An 18,019-nucleotide genomic window follows, 5' to 3' on the forward strand; every position below is an offset into this window, starting at 1 on the left:
TCATATGTGTCTTTGAAACAGAAGGAATGGGATTTATTCGACTATAGCAAAGCTCACTGATTTTGACATGCATGAGAAAGTCAGTACCTCAAATGAAGCAAATAGTCATCAATGTACAATAGTGCAGACCGAAAGGGGGGGAGCTATTTTCATATTTAGTGATGTACTTGAAAAGTGAGTAGATGAAATCTTATCTAACACTATAAGAAATCGGAAAAAATACTAGAAGGAACATAAAGAAATCCTGGTAATAAATCGATAAGTATCGTTTCCTTCTCGATACCTGATATTTTTTTTGGACAGTTATGCACTAAAATTCCACGGCAAGCCGAGAGTCATCTCAAGAGGTTAATGGTAAGGGAAGAAGAGTGAATGACCCTCGGACCGCTCCTGAGGTGCTTTCCCTTAAAATTGGGGCAGGACCATGGAGGTAAGAAAGGAAGGAGTGGCCAACCGGCACTAGAAGTGAAGCACTGCTTCAAAGTTTCGGTCACCAGATGGGGTGTTCTTTGTTTACATTCAGAAGCTCGCTTGACAGTGTTCTGATAGTATTTCGACATACGACAGTTCCATACAAATCGAAAAAGGGACACTTTCGCATGAAAGAAACATTCATAGTGTGATGGATTTGTATAGTTTAGTGACATTTACGCAAAAATCACATCTTGATTATTTTTCGATAACTAACAACAGCGATTTTGATTATGAATTTGTTTTATAAAATTCTAAGCTGTTGAACTACAAAAATATAGATCTTAACAAAAATGTTATGCTTAAAGAATGAAAAATACCTTACGGTACCTTTAAAATTGTATACGGTACCTTTCGATACCCTTGATAGAGTATTCGCTACTTTTATTTTATGTTCCAAATGCCAAAATGTTTTAAATAAAATAAATCTTTTTCACATCCATATATTATTGTAACATGTACCTTTTAAAATTTTTTAGAGGAGAGGCTTTACTGTTGCTCATTTTAAACTCATCGTTTTAATTTTATATATCTGAAAAATATTCACTTTGGGCTTACACGTTTTACTTATTTGGGTTAATTAAAAATAAAATTAAACCATTCTGAGAAAACTGTTCTGTGAAAAGTATAGCATTTAATTCCGTTCAGAATGAAATGTTGTTTAAAAATATGTTGTTTTCATATACTTAGGACTCTGAAGTGTTATAGAAAAAGAAGATATATACATTTATATGTATATTTACGACGTATTTACAAAATATTTACATCCGATCGCGTCAAAACCCATTGAACTTAATGGTAAATGACCCAATGTTTTGGTCACCACGTAGGGATCGCCGGTGCTTCAGAGCAGGGTACGAGAGAAACCTGTTTAGGGCCACTCCATCTTACTTCCTACCTCCATGGGCAGGACTGTACAGATAGCACGGTGGGACAATAGCTGTGCGACCCATGGTGAAGTTTTAGTGTCCTGTCCGCTGTTACAGTACGAGTCAATCCACTGTACCTGTTACAGTATATGCAAAGAAATGTCGATGCTTTATTTTGTTACTATTTGTTATTTATTTTGTTACTGTTATTTACTTTGTTTATTTATTTTGTTCCTGTTATTTATTGTTATTTACTTTGTTTATTTATTTTGTTCTTGTTATTTATTGTTATTTACTTTGTTTGTTTATTTTGTTACTGTTATTTATTTTGGCACAGTACGAGTCAGCCCACTGTACCTGTCACAGTATTCAAAGAAATTTCGACTGCTTTATTTTGTAACTATTACTTCCTTATTCCATCGAAATTTTAAATGAAAAATACGAATGTGAATTAAATTATGAACAGAATGACATAAATAAGGAAAAGTAGATTAGAGTGCACTGAGAAAAATGTGTTTCAGAATTGTATTTTTGTCACTGCTTAGAAAGATAAACAAACAAATGGAAGAAAATTGGGTCGCTTTGAAGTTTTTCAGTTTATTCTAAAATACAGTTTTCAGAAAAGCATCCCTAAATACTGTAATATACTACTAATTTTTCACGTAACAGCAGTAAATATTGCTTTCTGTGAGAGGAATTTTGCTGAATACAAACCGGTTAAGTAGCTCTTAAGAACTGAATATGCGTCCCTTGCATTTAAGAAATCTTACTCTACTGTTCCACGGAAAAGGAATTGTAGGAATGGAAAAAAAAAAAAAACTTCTAAAATGTCGTCAACAAGTTTGGTAATTGAAAACAAGCAAAATTGCATTTTGGAACGTCGGAATTAAAGTTTTATTTCAAATTTTTTAATTTCTCTACCTGTCGTTTTGATATTTTTAATTTTTAAAAGTACATTGAGAGAAGCGGCGAAGAGAGCACCCTGGGAGGTCAAAGCTCTGGCTACGCCACTGATTCTACGTTAGTATCGATTTTCAATTAACATACGTTTCTAATGTGTGCTTACTACATTTTATTAGGGTGCTAGACTCAAAAAGGGCCCTAGACCCAAAATGCTATTAATCTCAAAACGGCATTTTCTGCCTTGGTTCACTTTTAAAACTGTTGCCACTAAATATTATCGTCGTGTATTATACTTAAAGAAACTAAATAATGAAGAATTTACATGAATGCATGAATGTTTCTCGCATTGTGAAAAAACAACGGTACTTAGAGCCATCATGTTCAGAATAGGGTACAACTCCAACCTGGGGCATCTGGAGCCCGAATTATGGATTTCGAATTTCTTTTATTATCTATTGAAAATTCCGTGAAACTTTAACAAATTTCTGATTAACAAACGTAACGATTTCAAAGCGAGAAGTGGCAACACTGTACGGAAAAAACATTGTTATCTCTAGTGCGCGAGGTGTATTGGAAATTCTACAGATATGCTGTTTTGCTGTTTATAAATATTTTGTGATATTGCTGTTGAATTGAATTTTATGTGGTTTAAGTGCGAAGAATATAATATTAATAAATAAAGATAACGCACAAAAACGATAGAAAAACGTCCTTTTAGGAGTTATATATAGTCTGAAGGCTTTCAGATTTTACTTTTTAAAATTTTATTTTTCAACTTTTACTAAGAAAGAATGCTGTTGGACGAAATATAATTACAGCACAGTTCATTAAAATATTTAGAAAACGGCCCTGTACGAAAAGTTATCAGGCTGTACATAAACAAATGATTTTAGCAATCTTGATGATCTGTTAAGGAAAAAAAATTTTTTAAATTCAGGCGCAGTATTATTTATCATGCTCTATTTTAGCGAGAATTTTCAGAATATAATTATGTTATTGCTATCAATTTAAGGTGTGGCTGTGGTTTTGTTATATGTGACTTTCTTTGATATTGTAATATATATGTTCGGAGTGATTCTTTAGTGACAGGCATTAAATGCATTTAAAAATTTTTGTACATCTACTACTAGGAAAAATACAATCAACAGCCCATAGTTGTATGTACGCGACACTTCATTTGCCCTTCACGGAAATAACCTTATGAATGATTGAACGCTATAAGTAAACAAGAAATACGATGGAATATGCCAGCAACGTCTCCTACTATTTTGGGAAAACTGATAACATTTACGGACATTCTCTTTTTAAAATTAAGCACAGAATTCATATTACCGTGTATTCCCCAGTATAACGCGCACGTTTACTACAAAAAATAAGATCGAAATTTACAAGTGCGCATAATACAGCGGATATAAAAAAAGATGATTAAAAATAAGGAAAATTCAGCGTAGAAAAATTAGTTTTACATATACCTAAATGCTGTTTATTTAAAAGAAATGACACACCTTTTGAATTAAAAAATTTTCCTTATCGGATAGCATGAAAAATTCGTCATGTTTGTCTACTGTTATATCTTCAGGCACATCACAGAGTTCAGTTTCATCATCTTCATCATCATTGTTATTCTAGTTCACAAATAAATCATCACCACCCGTTCCATATGTCATTTGTCATTCAGTGAATGACTTCACTAATTATCGGGCATTTGAAACCAACACTGTGTTGTTTTGTTTGGCAGGAGCCATATTTACTATTAAGGGGGCTCATACACCTTAAACCCCTTATGATCTTCGAATATGTGACTGTTGCAAGAATTGAGATATTATATATATTTAAAAAACAATTACTTCCAACTTTTTACAGCTGACTACAGAACATAGCTGCTTTGGAAACTAGTAACCAGAAAGTGTGTGTTGCCACAAATATTTTTGTAATTTAATCCGCTTTGTGACAAAAGTTTTCGTCACGTAGTATTCTCTAACTGAACCTAAAATCTGACGAATATTTTAATATTAAAAAATTTTATGGACGAAAACATTACAGACGTTTTAATAAAATACATTTTATAAACTCAACTCCAAATAAAATAAAAATTTAACATGAAATTCTTAGAATGTTTGGTTCACAGTAGTTTCCAAATGTTATGAAAGCTATATATTAAATATGGAATTAAATTACGAAACATAATGTTTTAAACTCTGCGCGCAAGGTGGAAACATGACGAAACATTTTGTCACAAAAAGGATTAAATTATAAAAATCTTTGTGGCAACACAAACTTTCTGATTACTCTTTCAAAAAGCAGCTATATTATGTAGTCAACTGTAAAAGGTTGGAAGTAATTGCTTTTAAAATTAGTAAGTTATCCCAATTCTTGCAACAGTCACATATTCGAAGATCTTATGGTTTTTAAGGTGTATGAGTCCCCTTAAAAAAAGCACAAGATCAACTGTGTTTCTACTGAAGAAAATTCGATTTACTAAAGCGTTCGATGTTCACTAAAAAATCACGACTTCAAATGACTACAGAAAGAGAAAACATCTGGCTCTTGATTCCGCGAAACCATTCGGGTCGGAAGGGCATTCTTACTCCAAATTCTGCGTTTTTTCCTTAAAACTCTAGGATAACATTCTTGTGCACACCTGCATTGAATACAATCTATCGTCTTTACAGAATCATTTACTGTCTCAAACATTTTCCCACCACACGATGTATTGTTCCCATTATCGCTGTTCAATTCAGCAAACCATTGTTCGAACGCGTGAGAAACATTTTCGAATAAAAGGCTTCAAAAGATAAGTGCATCGCACATATATCTTTCAGGTTTCTTCGTATAGGAAAGGGTGCGTGTTATACAATGCATATACCTAAAAATTAATAAACGTAGTTTGAAATTATACGTACGCGTTATACACCAGTGCGCGTTATATACGGTAGTTCTTTGGATATTCAGAAGAAAAAACAAATTGCGCGTAGATTCATTCCCGATAATGGAGAGCGAATATTTATAGTATTCCCTTACGAAATGTGTATATTTACTCATATTATTCAAATCTAATGCATCGAATAATGGTTTCAGTAGCTACTGCAAGCTTTATAAACGGTATACAAAATTGGTTTTACGAAAATTACTCGTCCATTTATAATTTACATTACAAAAGCACGTTCGAGCATTGTAACAAGTAACACAACACAGAATAATAGTAATAAAAAATGTACAATTACCTTTAAATGAATCCTGATAAAACACAAAAGCACAAGATTGCTTTAATTTCTTAAAGAATCCCAGATATCAACATGCTTCTTTACCAACACACGTAAACAGTCAATACTAAAATCGAAACGCGTTTTCTTCGCTTGGAGCGACACCGGCAAAGAGAGAGATTTTCTCCTATTGGTCAGCAATGCGGTATACGTCATATCTGTCCTTGTGAAGGAACAGGATTTTGATTTCATTGCTTTCACAGATGCGTTTTTATTTACTTCTCTTCTAGAAAACGGCTTGCTTTTTATTACTTTCTCTCCTTTCCTAGAGCTTCTTCGTAATCCAGTTTTTAATACAAGTCGATTTTTTTAAACGAATTTAGTAATAATGCATTTATAAAACCAGCATTGTTTAATGAAAAGTAATAGCATACTCAGTGTTGGTATTTGTTACAGGATAATCGTGAAGAATTAATAATGATACTGAACTTACAGAATCACTGAAGATAAGAATGATACATATTCATATGATAGAATGTCATTACGTCTTCTCGCTGCCTCAAAGAAATTATCCAAGCTTCTTCATACTTTTAAATGTTTATTACACATACAAAACTACACAATAGCTAACTAAAGCTACATTAATACGAGGAATAACTGAAATATGTAGTACATTAATTAATACTATGTAATTTCGCTTTCATTAACGGTTCTCTTAAGCCTTTCCCTTTTCCGACCTCTCTGTAGGTTTTCTTTCTAGAAAACTAAACTTTTGGCAACTGTCAGATTGAAAGTTAGCGTCTAGAAGACGCTAACTTTAAATCGCAAATACACATCTCCTTAGTTGACGTCACCCATACATCACAATTGCAGTATTATTATTAAAAACTTATTTACTAAAGAGCATTCCGGGGGTACAGTTCCGATTCACGACCAGGATTTGACGACTGGGTCCCACAAAACTCCAGTCGTCCTTTAAAAGGGGGAGTATATAAGATATTTCTCCCGCCTTCTTAGCATGCTTTCGTAGTGTAGTGGTCAGCACGCTCGGCGCGTATTCGTGAGGCCCGTGGTTCGAATCCTGACGAAGGCGTTGCTCATTTTTCATTGCTCCTACTTCCAAATACCTAATGTCTCTACAACGTAATCTTTCACCTAATATGGGTAGTGTAGTCCCCCTCTACACATTCGTAGTGTAGTCCCATCCCTCTCTTTCCCTTCCCCAACATCTGTGTAGGACTTTCAGCTCGGCGAATATTTAGAGTGCCCCGATGGTGCACAGACGCTATACATTTACAAACAACCATACCTTCTCCCGGATTCAAACCCGGACCCTTCGGTACGGCAGTCAGATTCACTAACCACTATCCGGGTTAGGTGGCACTTATTTTCTGAATTAGAATTAACATCAGTTTCAAAATACCCAAGAAATTTTTAAATTAATTTTCACTTATCCGACAAATTGTTTACAGAATATGGTTATTATTTCTGTACATGTGATTATTGGTGACCGTATTTTTTTAAAATTAATAATAATAATGATAATAAAATATTTGCAATTAACGATGTGTAAAAACGATCAATTGACATTGTAAACAAAAGAAAGGTGCTAGAACTTGTTCCTGACTTTTCAAAAGTAAAAGCACGATAATCTGACTGTATGTAAAACTGTTTATTAAGAACCTAATTGCAAATGATTTATTAAAGTTATTTTATTATTTTCAGCTAGTCAAATTTTAATTTTTCATGGCAAAAAATAATTCTTTGCATAAGGGTTCCAAATACTCTAGCACTGAGTACTGGTCTCTGAGTATTGTTCGATTGATGCGAACGTTCCACACAAAGCACTTACCTATTGAATAATTAATCGCCAGTGTAATTATGGAAAACAGAATTAAAATTTACTGATATTAAAGAAGCTGCACCTTCAAGGGAAGGAAAACTGTAAAAATATTAAGAAAATTTCGTAAGAACAAAGTTTTTCAAAATTGGGTAAAGTTTAAGATGATTACAAAAAGAGACTAATTTTAGACTGGAAGTCGTATTCGGATAGATTAATGAGCATTGAAGGATTTTTGAAGTCGGAGTATTCTCGTGGCATCAAAGAAACAACACGTTTCCTCTGATAAAGAATTTGATGCCATGCAAGATATTATTTTATTAATTCAGAAGCGACAAAATTCAGTGGATGGTGAAAAGGAATTGTGCAGTTTGCGAGTTTGACATCGAGAGTTTAATATAACACTGAAACATTTTAAAGGTATTTTCAGTCAAAACCATATCCTTGCACCATCTTAGAGATGAAGAAATAAGATCTTAAATAATAAGCAGGCCTGTGAGAAAGATAATCTTTCTCAATTAAAAGGCCTTTCCAAAATTATGTATTCAACACATTCTTTTAGTCCACCATCTTTCGTTGTACTAACAGAACAATTTTAACAATTGTTTATTGATTAAACAGTTGACAATTAGCTGTGGTAGTAAATTATAGATGCTACCATGAAAATTAGATCGCTAATTACTTAACTCTTTCCTGCACGCTACCTTTTAAAGTCGGAGTTTTGATAAAAAAAAAAAAAAAAGAAAAGAAAAAAGGTAGGTAGTCTAATTAGGCCTAGAGAAGTACACAAGTAAAATTTTGTGAAGATAGCACTTGTCGTTTTAATTTTGTGGGTGTGCCCAAAGTAGGCACACTGATTGAATAGAGTTTCGAAAAGAGTGCTGAAACGAGCATTGTTATTAATGAACTGACCGATGAGATGCGGAGAAACAAAGAATACAGACTCTCAGTTGTCCTAGATTACCGGTGAGCCCGGTCTGGGCACACCTAGGGTTCGCCGTTTGATTTTAGGCAAGATTTCAAGGTAAAAATTTAAAACTAAAATCAAATAAGGAGATTAGCATACAGCCAAAAAAAATAACATAGAAATTTTTTTTCAAACAATTCCTTTTATACCCTAAAAAAAGTCTGGAAGATTTCTTTGAAAAATGAGGGTCTTAAAAAACTAAACATGACTAAAATTTATGGACAGGTTTGTGTCGAGCTGCCATCTACTATAAATAAAGAAGGTTCAGAGTAACCTATAGTAACCTATAAATCCCTTTTCATTCAATTTTTCTGAGCGTAAAGAAGGAAATGTTTAGGTATGTCCAGACCGGACACAATGTGCCTCAGAGGGTTAACACTGATACATACAATGGTAGTGCTAAAGGATTTTCTTTGCAATGGGATGTTAAAGATAACAAATGGAAACTGTGTGGCATATATAGTGATATAGAGTACTATTTTTAGTTTGATGGAAGACTGCAGAAATTACATAATAATAATAATAATAATAACAATATTTTTAAAATAATAGTATTAAAAAAACTGAATGTTGCTTAACACGAAAGCCGTTTTAATGACTCTGGAGTGGTTTCTACATCATAAACGTTAATTTCTTCTGTTTAAGAATAACTTTACTCTGCTTTATATATAAAAAAAATCTTTTGGATTTTACATTACGCCCAAACGGGCGTTTTTTTAACGTTTTGTATGTTATCTTTATTTATTAACTATCATGTTCTTCGCACTTGAACCATAAAATTCAATTCCACAGCATTATCGCTCAAAAAATTTTAAAATGAACATATCTTTAGAATTTCCGATACACAGTCTCTCGCGCTGGAGATAAAAATGTCCCCCCCCCGTACAGTATTGCCATTGCTCGCTTTGAAATCAGTGAGTTTGTTAATCAAACATTTCTTAAAGTGTTACAAAATATGAAATCAATAACGAAATAAATTCCAAATTCGGGCTTCTAGATCCCATATTCGGTGAAAGATTACGTTGTAGAGACATTAGATATTTGGAAGTAGGAGCGATGAAAAATTAGCAACGCCTTCGCCAGGATTCGAACCACGGGCCTCTCGTATACTGACCACTACACTACGAAGGCATGCTATGAAGACGGGAGAAATACCTTATAACGTTATGCGACCCAAGCAGACCAATTTGTAGTACATGCAATTGATCCGGTATGCATACCATATAAGTCAATCAATATCTGCATTTCAAATTAAGCATATTAATTCTATAACAATCTGTATTATGTAACGCGCATAACCCGCAATTTGTATTATGAAGTATGTACCTGTATCACACACAGAGTAGGCGACTGTAATGTATCTGCGATCTGTATTATGTGAGATCTGTATTATGTTCAACAATCTGCATTATGTACTGTGGTGCATAATCTATGTCAGTCACTATCTGCATATCAAATTAAGCGTAATATCTCAGTAACAATCAGTACTGTGTACGGTATATTAATCAGTATTAAATAATCCTAAGTATTATGTACCACTATTGTCCTACTCACAGTGCACTATGTATTCTGTATGTATGTAGTTTATTTGTATTGCGCATGATGCACCTCCATAAGATATGTATCATGTATAGTATATTAATTAGTTTTAAGTAATCCCAGATATCATGTAACAGTATTGTCCTACGCAAAAGCACTATGTATTCTGTATGTATGTTGTTTATCTGTATTATCTGCTTGCAATCTATATTATGTACTTGCAAGCTGTATTATGTACACCATGTACTTTGCATGTATTTAATTTTCTCTTTTGTACTATGCATTTCACATAAACTATGTACTTGCATACTGCACAACCTTTAACATAAGTAACCCGTACTATATGCATATCAATTTATTACATATCATTTAAACGCTTTCCCGTATTGCATTATGCACAGCGCATTATGTATATTGAATTTTTAATGGTCTCCGTTTATATATGATAATATGTTTTATTGTTTTTCTCTCTTTGTGTTTATTATTATTTTTTTTTTTGTGTAATTTGTGCTTTATGTGTTCCATGACATATTTTTAATTAACTTTAATGTGTATATTAATGTGTTTTATGTAACTGCTGTTTGTAATTTTTATATATAACATATGTACTACGTTCCCACACAATGTCTTACATCAGTTATAGTCCTTGTATGGCCATGTAACAAATTTATTTAAGATCCAAATGAACTCCCGATGCAGCCTCCTGGGGCTCCAGGGAGTTGTTGTTTCTAGATAGTGGAGGGCGCGGGACATACGCCTGATTACCTATGTTAAACACCAGGCGTCCCCGTCCTGTAACCTGTAGGTACCGTTGCTTTATCAAAGTGCGAGAAACATACATACATTTATGCAGATTCTCCATTATTTAATTTCTTTAAATATAGCACAGTGCGATATTCATTGCTTTCTACATAAAATGGTTGTCTCTCCTTTCACCTTTTAAAATATTGTTACAAAATGTCCTAGCGCGGTAAGATAGCTTCCGCACAAAGCAGTTTTAGGGTTGCCATAAAATGGCAAAAGAAGACAAGTCTGCCACATTTGGCGAGAAGTCGCCCATTTGGGGACAAAATTGGCGACATGCCATGGACGGATGGAGAACCTTCTGAAACGAATTCCGTCCGGTTTAGCCCAGAATGTTCTCGAACACAAGCCAAAGACTATATAAACCCTGCTGGTACGCGGAGAGTCAGTGCGAGATAGTTAGTCTCGAGTTCGTGAGTCCGTGAGGAGTCGATCGATTTGACAGCCGGGCAGCGAGTGCCGAGTGTGTCATCGAGTGCATCGAAAGAGTCCCTTAGTGTATCGCGGTTAGTGCATCGTCGAGAGAGTGTGTTGAGCTACGGGAACGACTGAACCGAAGAGTCGGGAGCTGTGCTCTGTGTGTCGTCGAGTGCATCTAGAGTTGTAGCGTGGAGAGTCTCGAGAGTACATGGAGTTCAGAGAACGACCATGTAGAGTCGGGAGCTGTACTCTGCTGCTTTGCAGTGAAGCTGTCTCTACCGTTATTGCCTGATAACCTGAAGGCTGTGTCGCTGATTGTTCCAGCGTGTTTATAGTAGATCTTCGACGACTCTAAAAGTGTTTTGGAGCTGTCCTGATTAATATTGGTAAATAAAGTGTGTGTGAAGTGCTATTGTTATTATTCACTCCAAACCCGCACGTACCCCGTAACGAACGTACCAAAAAAAATATCGTAACAATATTTTTTTTCTGCAGGCGAAGAATACAGATTTGTGTCTGGCCGCGTATGAAATCGATTGCGTTTCATTGAAAATATGTACCAAACTGAGGTTGCTTCCCATCGGGTTCACGTTTTATTTTGAGTATTTCTCTTCCTGTTTATCTACCTTGTTTTAAGAAACTTTGTCATTGGAAACACATGTCTAAGAAGATAAAGTTTATAAGAACATTTTCTGAACAATAATGTAATAATTCTCGCAATAACATAAAGTATGTCAGTTTCCTTCTGCATTGGCAAAGGAAGTATCGTGTGCTACATAATTACTATTTTGAGACCGCAAAAATCCATTCAGTGTCCTTGAAACTACAGTTGAAGGTAAATTTTGCAACTTTCCAATGTATAAATTCCGAGTTTTAAATAATTACTTAATTTCTTTCTGTATATGCATTTTTATATTATATTATCAGAACTTGTATTCCTCTTCACTTGCTTTGGAAACATGAACTGTCCTGACTCGGAACAGGGAGCTTACTCAAGCTATGTTCAATAAATTGTGAAGTAGACAATACACACAGGAAGGGTATATGAAACCCTTTATTTTTCTATCTTTACAGGTATTTCCGGAACTTCGGAATACAGAGACCAACCACTTGTGGTCTGAACGTAAGAATATAAAACTACTAACTAAAACTAACTTTGAATTAGTATACAAGTGCCTAACTTTAAGATTGGCCGTTATTTAACAAAAAGCCGTATGTAGTACAGAGAACTGCTAACACTACGATACGTTTACAATTATCACGAGGATTAAACCTCTGGCCTTGAAGGCAACCAGCAACCGAGTAAAACTACTATGGCAAGCGGCCTGCTTCTAATAACTCCTTCCTCCTTCTTGCTTTGCAAAAAGCCGCAACTTAAGTATTTGGCGTTAGCAAGACAAATTTGCATAAATAAGTTAAAGCTTTTAGTAGGAAGTAGATAATAAGAAGTGATAGTAAAGATTTAAAACAAAATAAACGTTAGTAAAACTTAGGATCCTTACAATATTACTAGAAATACTGTGAATTCTCAATGCAAAATGGCTCATGATTGTGTATCAACATGAAGCGCGCTCAGACAAGTTCTAAGGCATTAAAAAAATTGATTGAAGGTAAATACAGCTAGCAGGAACCGATCGTTTTGAAGCTGGGATGAATTTATTCCGTAAAAAGTAAGCTTGATAAAATTTATCTTCCCAAAAGAAACAGTTTACAGTTCTGGATCTCTTCATAAAAGTACTCTTACAGCTCTTCTCATTATGACAGTGCACAATTAGTATTTACCACTTTAAGAACTATAACAATACCTAAACCCTAAATTCGTAAACTCGCACACAGTATCTTACTGCACACAGTGATTTCACGCACAGTGATCTTCCAATACTCTCACTACTCTGGGCTAAACTCTGAATTCAACCCTAAAATAAAACTGAGAACTGATGCTCTCGGCAGTTTTATATAGTTTTGTATAGCTACCACCGAAAATTTTCGAGTACCTCCGATTTTTCGAAATTGTTGGAAGGTACATACAGTTACAGTTGAAGGATACAGTTGCAGTTGCAAGAGATCGGTCCAGTTACAGTTATACAATGGTCGGACCAAAATGCCACCAAATTTGGCGAAATTTGAAGATTTCTCGCCAAATTCGGAGACAAAAATTAATTTTTAAAACCATCGCCAGCTTGGCGCTATTTCGCCAATTTAGAGAGATAACCATTAACCTTTATATTAAATGGACTTACACTCATGTCCATAAATTAAGGATAATTCAGAGTCACGCGGAAATCGAACACTAAAATAAATATATCACCTGTAAAATCACTACACAGATCTTCAAGAACCATATGCAAATTTCAGGAAGTAACCAGATGACACCGATGGTACGTCGCAATGACGACAGTGTAAGAGAGTGATATATAAGGAATACAGGCAAAGAAGTAAAATTGTTCGTAAGCATTTCAGTGCAATAACCGAATAGTTATGACACAAAGAACACATTTGGATGATTTTTTACGCGGTAGAATTATCGGCCGTCTGGAATGAGGGCGTACCCAACTGGAAGTATCAGACGAACTTGGAATTGCCCAGAGTGTCATCTCCAGGCTTTGGCAACGATTCCAAGATGATGGTAATGTGAGTAGACGTTACAGCCCATGTCGCCCCAGAGTTACAACGCCGGATGAGGACCGGTATTTGGCAGTTACTGCCAAAAGAAACAGGCGAAGCACAGCCTCAGACCTGTCTCGTCAGCTCTCTTCAGCCACTGGTACGACAATTTCAAGGCAGACCGTGTACAGACGCTTAGGGCAGATTCGTCTCTATGCTCGTAGACCTGTCAGATGCGTTCCACTTACTGCAACTCACTGTCGCCTGCGGTTAGCCTGGAGTAGAGAGCATGCATTGTGGACACCGCAACAGTGGGCTTGTGTGATGTTTTCCGACGAGTCCAGGTTTAGCTCGCAGTCTGATTCTCGCCGGACTTTCATATGGAGAGCTCCAGGTACCCGTTACCACCAAGAAAACATCATTGAACGACACCGTTACTGTGGTGCAGGAGTGCTCGTTTGGGGTGGAATTATTCTGGGTTCCAGAACTGACTTGCATGTTCAGATTGGAACCATGATAAGCGAAATCTTTCGGGACGTCATTCTGGAACAACATATACGTTTTTTTCGGGGCGCCATGGGCGCACAATTTGTGTTTAAGGATAACAACGCCCGCCCTCACCGTGCAAACATAGTAAGCGAATGCCTTCAATCGGAGGATATCACCCGTATGGACTGGCCAGCATTCTCACCGGACTCGAATCCAGTAGAGCACGTGTGGGACATACTTGGCCGACGAGTTGCAGCTCGTCAACCTCCTCCTACATGTCTACCGGAACTTCGGAGAGCATTGCTTTTTCAGTGGTGTAATATCCCCCAAGATCAGATCGATAATTTGATACTCAGCGTACCTAGGCGTTGTACGGACTGTATTGCATCGTCTGGGAGACATACAATGTATTAACAATCATACCAACTATGTAATACTGGTTTTTTGTAAATAGGTTTTTTTTTTTTTTGTAATTTGCTCCAGGGAGAAAAAATCGCTAATTTTTTTAATAATATCAAACATATAGCATCTTTTTTTGCTCTTTACCTTTTGTTTAATAAATAAGCTTTACAAATAAGTCAAATTTGGTTTTCTTCTAACTCTTCCTTTGCCTGATTTTGCATTATCCTTAATTTATGGACATGTGTGTACTTCTGCAATCCTATTTTTCGAACAATGCTTCGCATTTTTGGGGCCTTTCTTGCTACATTACTCAAGACATACTATAATTTACATATAATTTCATTAAAATTATTTACATATGTGCTAAATTCGTTCATTAAAATGATTTACGTATATGCTAAATCCTATTAGAACAAGTCCTGCGACACCCAAAAAATATGAAAGAAGGCAAATACAGCTAGCAGCAGCCAACCTTTTTGCTGTTGGGATCAATATTTACATAAAAATTGAGCCACCAGCAGCCTATTAAATTCTGCGAAATTTAACACATGAAAGCCTTCCTAGACTGATCAATGACGGGGGGGGGAGAAGGTGAAATATAAAACATCCAAATAATGAAACTGTGCTTATGTTATTGTGACATAAACACCAACATACTTTTTTATAAACATTCATAAGGTCGTCGTGCCTTAAGTCGAAAAATATACTGTTTCACGTTAAAATTGCTGCACTATGAAAGCGACATGTTAAAAATGTCACACTTGCGTGAAAGATATACAGGTTGGAAAATGCAAATGATTAGAATTCCAGTGCATGCGAACAAAGCATGTATGATAAAAGCCATCTATATCTCTATCTATATATGTAATGTTTTCAGTTATTCCATCACATCGTGGGCGAATGGTGAGGCTATTCCATTATACGTTCTGGCAGATGGTTGACGAAGCTGGGATGATTGAAGTACGGAGAAAAATGACGACTCAGGACTTTTCACTTTTAACAGCAAGCATATCTTTATTTTAATTTATAGCAGATGACTTTTTCTAGATGAAGTTAATCAAATAACTTATTCAGTAATTGAACTATTAGATACGTCTGACTTTAAACTTTAATACGTCATAACGTTCTAACAAAGAAAGAGGAGCATAGCGGAAGCGTTAGCAGGACGAAGGCGAGAAGGCATCTGTCTAGGAGAACTTATGACGCAGCATTTCTATGAAAGGTTATGTAACAGAGTAGCTTCTAGAAAAATGTAGAAAAACTTATGACGCAGCATTTATATGAGGAGGTTATGTAATAGGCGCGAATGTTCTAGCAGGTACTGGGTTAGGGGACGATCCTGAATTGCATAAAAGTAATTAAAGGTTGCTGGTTCGCAAAGAGCAAAGCCATGGTATTTTTTTTTTTTTTTAATATATAAGCGAAATATCCCTGACTCATGACTAAATTTTTGAAACTATATATCCGATTGACTTGAAATTTATAATAGTTACTCATTCCACGATGTAGACGCACATTAAGAACGAATTTTGCGTAAATCTTGTCCAAAATGGATTTTTGTTATACAATAGGAGTTTCTCATACATTTGGTTTTCAAATCCAAGTTCAGAATTTTCTTTTATTGTTACTGAAACTAGATATGAAATACAATGTTGCCAATGAATGCATTTTCCTTTAAAATGATCAAATTGGTAAATAACTTGCATTTATCCAATGAATACAAACAACATTTAAATGATAAGGTTAATAATAATATTTATATTTAACTGTTATTATAAGTTTCATAAAAAATTTTATTATTAACAGAAATAAATTGTGATGAAAAAAAAGTGCTGTTGTTATTTATGAAAAAATGCCATACATAAAAAAAATCAAGGACAAATAATTATAATTGATTAAAAATTTTGATAACAAAGATAATAACATTCATTTTCATGAAACTTATGATAACAGTTAAATATATGTAAACCTTAGTTTTATGTTGGCAATGTTTCGTGATGTACAGAGGCTGTTCGCACATTTTTTAGACGATTTTGGTAAGCGGTAATAAAAACTCGTTTGCTGCAAAATAAGTAATTGTAATTGTACTATGTTTTTAAAAGTCAAAATTATCGTCTGTGGCTTGAAAGTTTTGTTTTCATTCAAAATGGCGAATTTAACAAAGCAGTGGTTCGAAGGCTACATTTACGCTCTTTTCGTAGAGAAATATGCATACTCCGTTATCCAAAAACGATGCGAGAGTCATGGTTTGTGATATCTAAAGCGTCGATAGATAATATCATCAACAAAAAAGAAAAACAACGTCAAATTGGAGCCTCGAGTGGAACAAAAATTCCAAACAAGTATCCAAGGAAAAAACGGACATCTTCGACTATTGCAAAGGTACGTTGTTTAATGTTAAAAGAAAACCCCTTTAGTCAAAGGACAGTTGCAAAATCATTAAAGTGCTTGGTGTCCACTGTAAACAAAATGATAAACGTTGATTTAAATCTTAAGAAAGCGAAAAACCGCAATGTGCATCGTTTTCTTCCGAAGCATATCGCTCAACGCAGGACACGCTGCAGAATTCTATACGAGAAACACTTATCCAAAGAAAAATGGAAAACAATTGTCACAATAGATGAAGCATGGGTGTATTTAAATGATTGTAACAAAAAAAAGAGCCATTTATTATCATAAAAGGGGAGAAAAAAATTTAAGTACATGGTTCAAAGAATCGAAAGAAAGTTTTTCGAAGGGATTCATGATTGTTGCTGGTTTTTCTTATAACGGCAAGTTAAAAATAAAGAGAGTGCAAAAAAATGTCAAAATTAACTCCAAATACTATCAGGAACATATTTCATCGCCAAATTTCTGAATGAAATACCATCGCTTTACCCACAGTGCCATCCATCTGTGAGACTCCATCAGGACAAAGCTAGCAGTCACACATCAAATTCCACTGTCAATTTCTTAAAAGAAATGGAACAAAAAACTGGTATCAAGGACATACCCTTCAGTGATATCCCTACTAAATCTCCCGATGTGTCACCTATGGATTTTTGTGCTTTCCGACTTTTAAAAACTGCATTATCCAAACCTTGTCCCAAAACCCTAACAGGACTCTGGAAAGTTGTTCGGGAGGAATGGGATAGAATATCTCTTCTGCCACTTCAAAAGGCATCATTATCCTGGAAATTGCGGTGTCGAAAGATAGTTCAGAATAAGGGATGTCAGAACATTTAAAACACAAGAACTGTATGTAATTTAGTTTTGTGAATACAATATACATCGTCTAAAAAATGTGTGAACAGCCTCTGTAGGCCTGTTGGGGATTCCGCTAATGGGGACGCTTCCCAAAATACAGTACCTCATGGGGGACGAGGAAATCTGTGTATGATAGATTCACTGACTGGCTATATTTCGCAACTTTTAATCTAAAAAAACTTACATTAATTATGAATTCGAAATTAGACATTTCGTCCACATAAGAAGTCCAGGTTAATATTCAAATAGATAGTGTGCCAAG

The 18,019-nt window shown here is 35.0% G+C and overlaps 1 protein-coding gene across 1 annotated transcript in view; it reads right to left on the reverse strand.

Annotated features, from left to right (window-relative positions):
* Positions 1-5,579, reverse strand: part of LOC118185852 (aldehyde dehydrogenase, dimeric NADP-preferring-like) — a 125,075-nt gene extending 119,496 nt beyond the window's left edge. The window contains exon 1 of the mRNA XM_085821171.1: positions 5,468-5,579. The gene's annotated coding sequence lies outside the window, so the exon portion shown is untranslated. The remainder of the gene's footprint in view (positions 1-5,467) is intronic.
* Positions 5,580-18,019: the final 12,440 nt, after the last annotated feature.

Source organism: Stegodyphus dumicola, chromosome 7, assembly GCF_044657685.1.
Source record: "Stegodyphus dumicola isolate Sdum_Otavi_A_Nest chromosome 7, ASM4465768v1".
NCBI classification, from domain to species: domain Eukaryota; kingdom Metazoa; phylum Arthropoda; class Arachnida; order Araneae; family Eresidae; genus Stegodyphus; species Stegodyphus dumicola.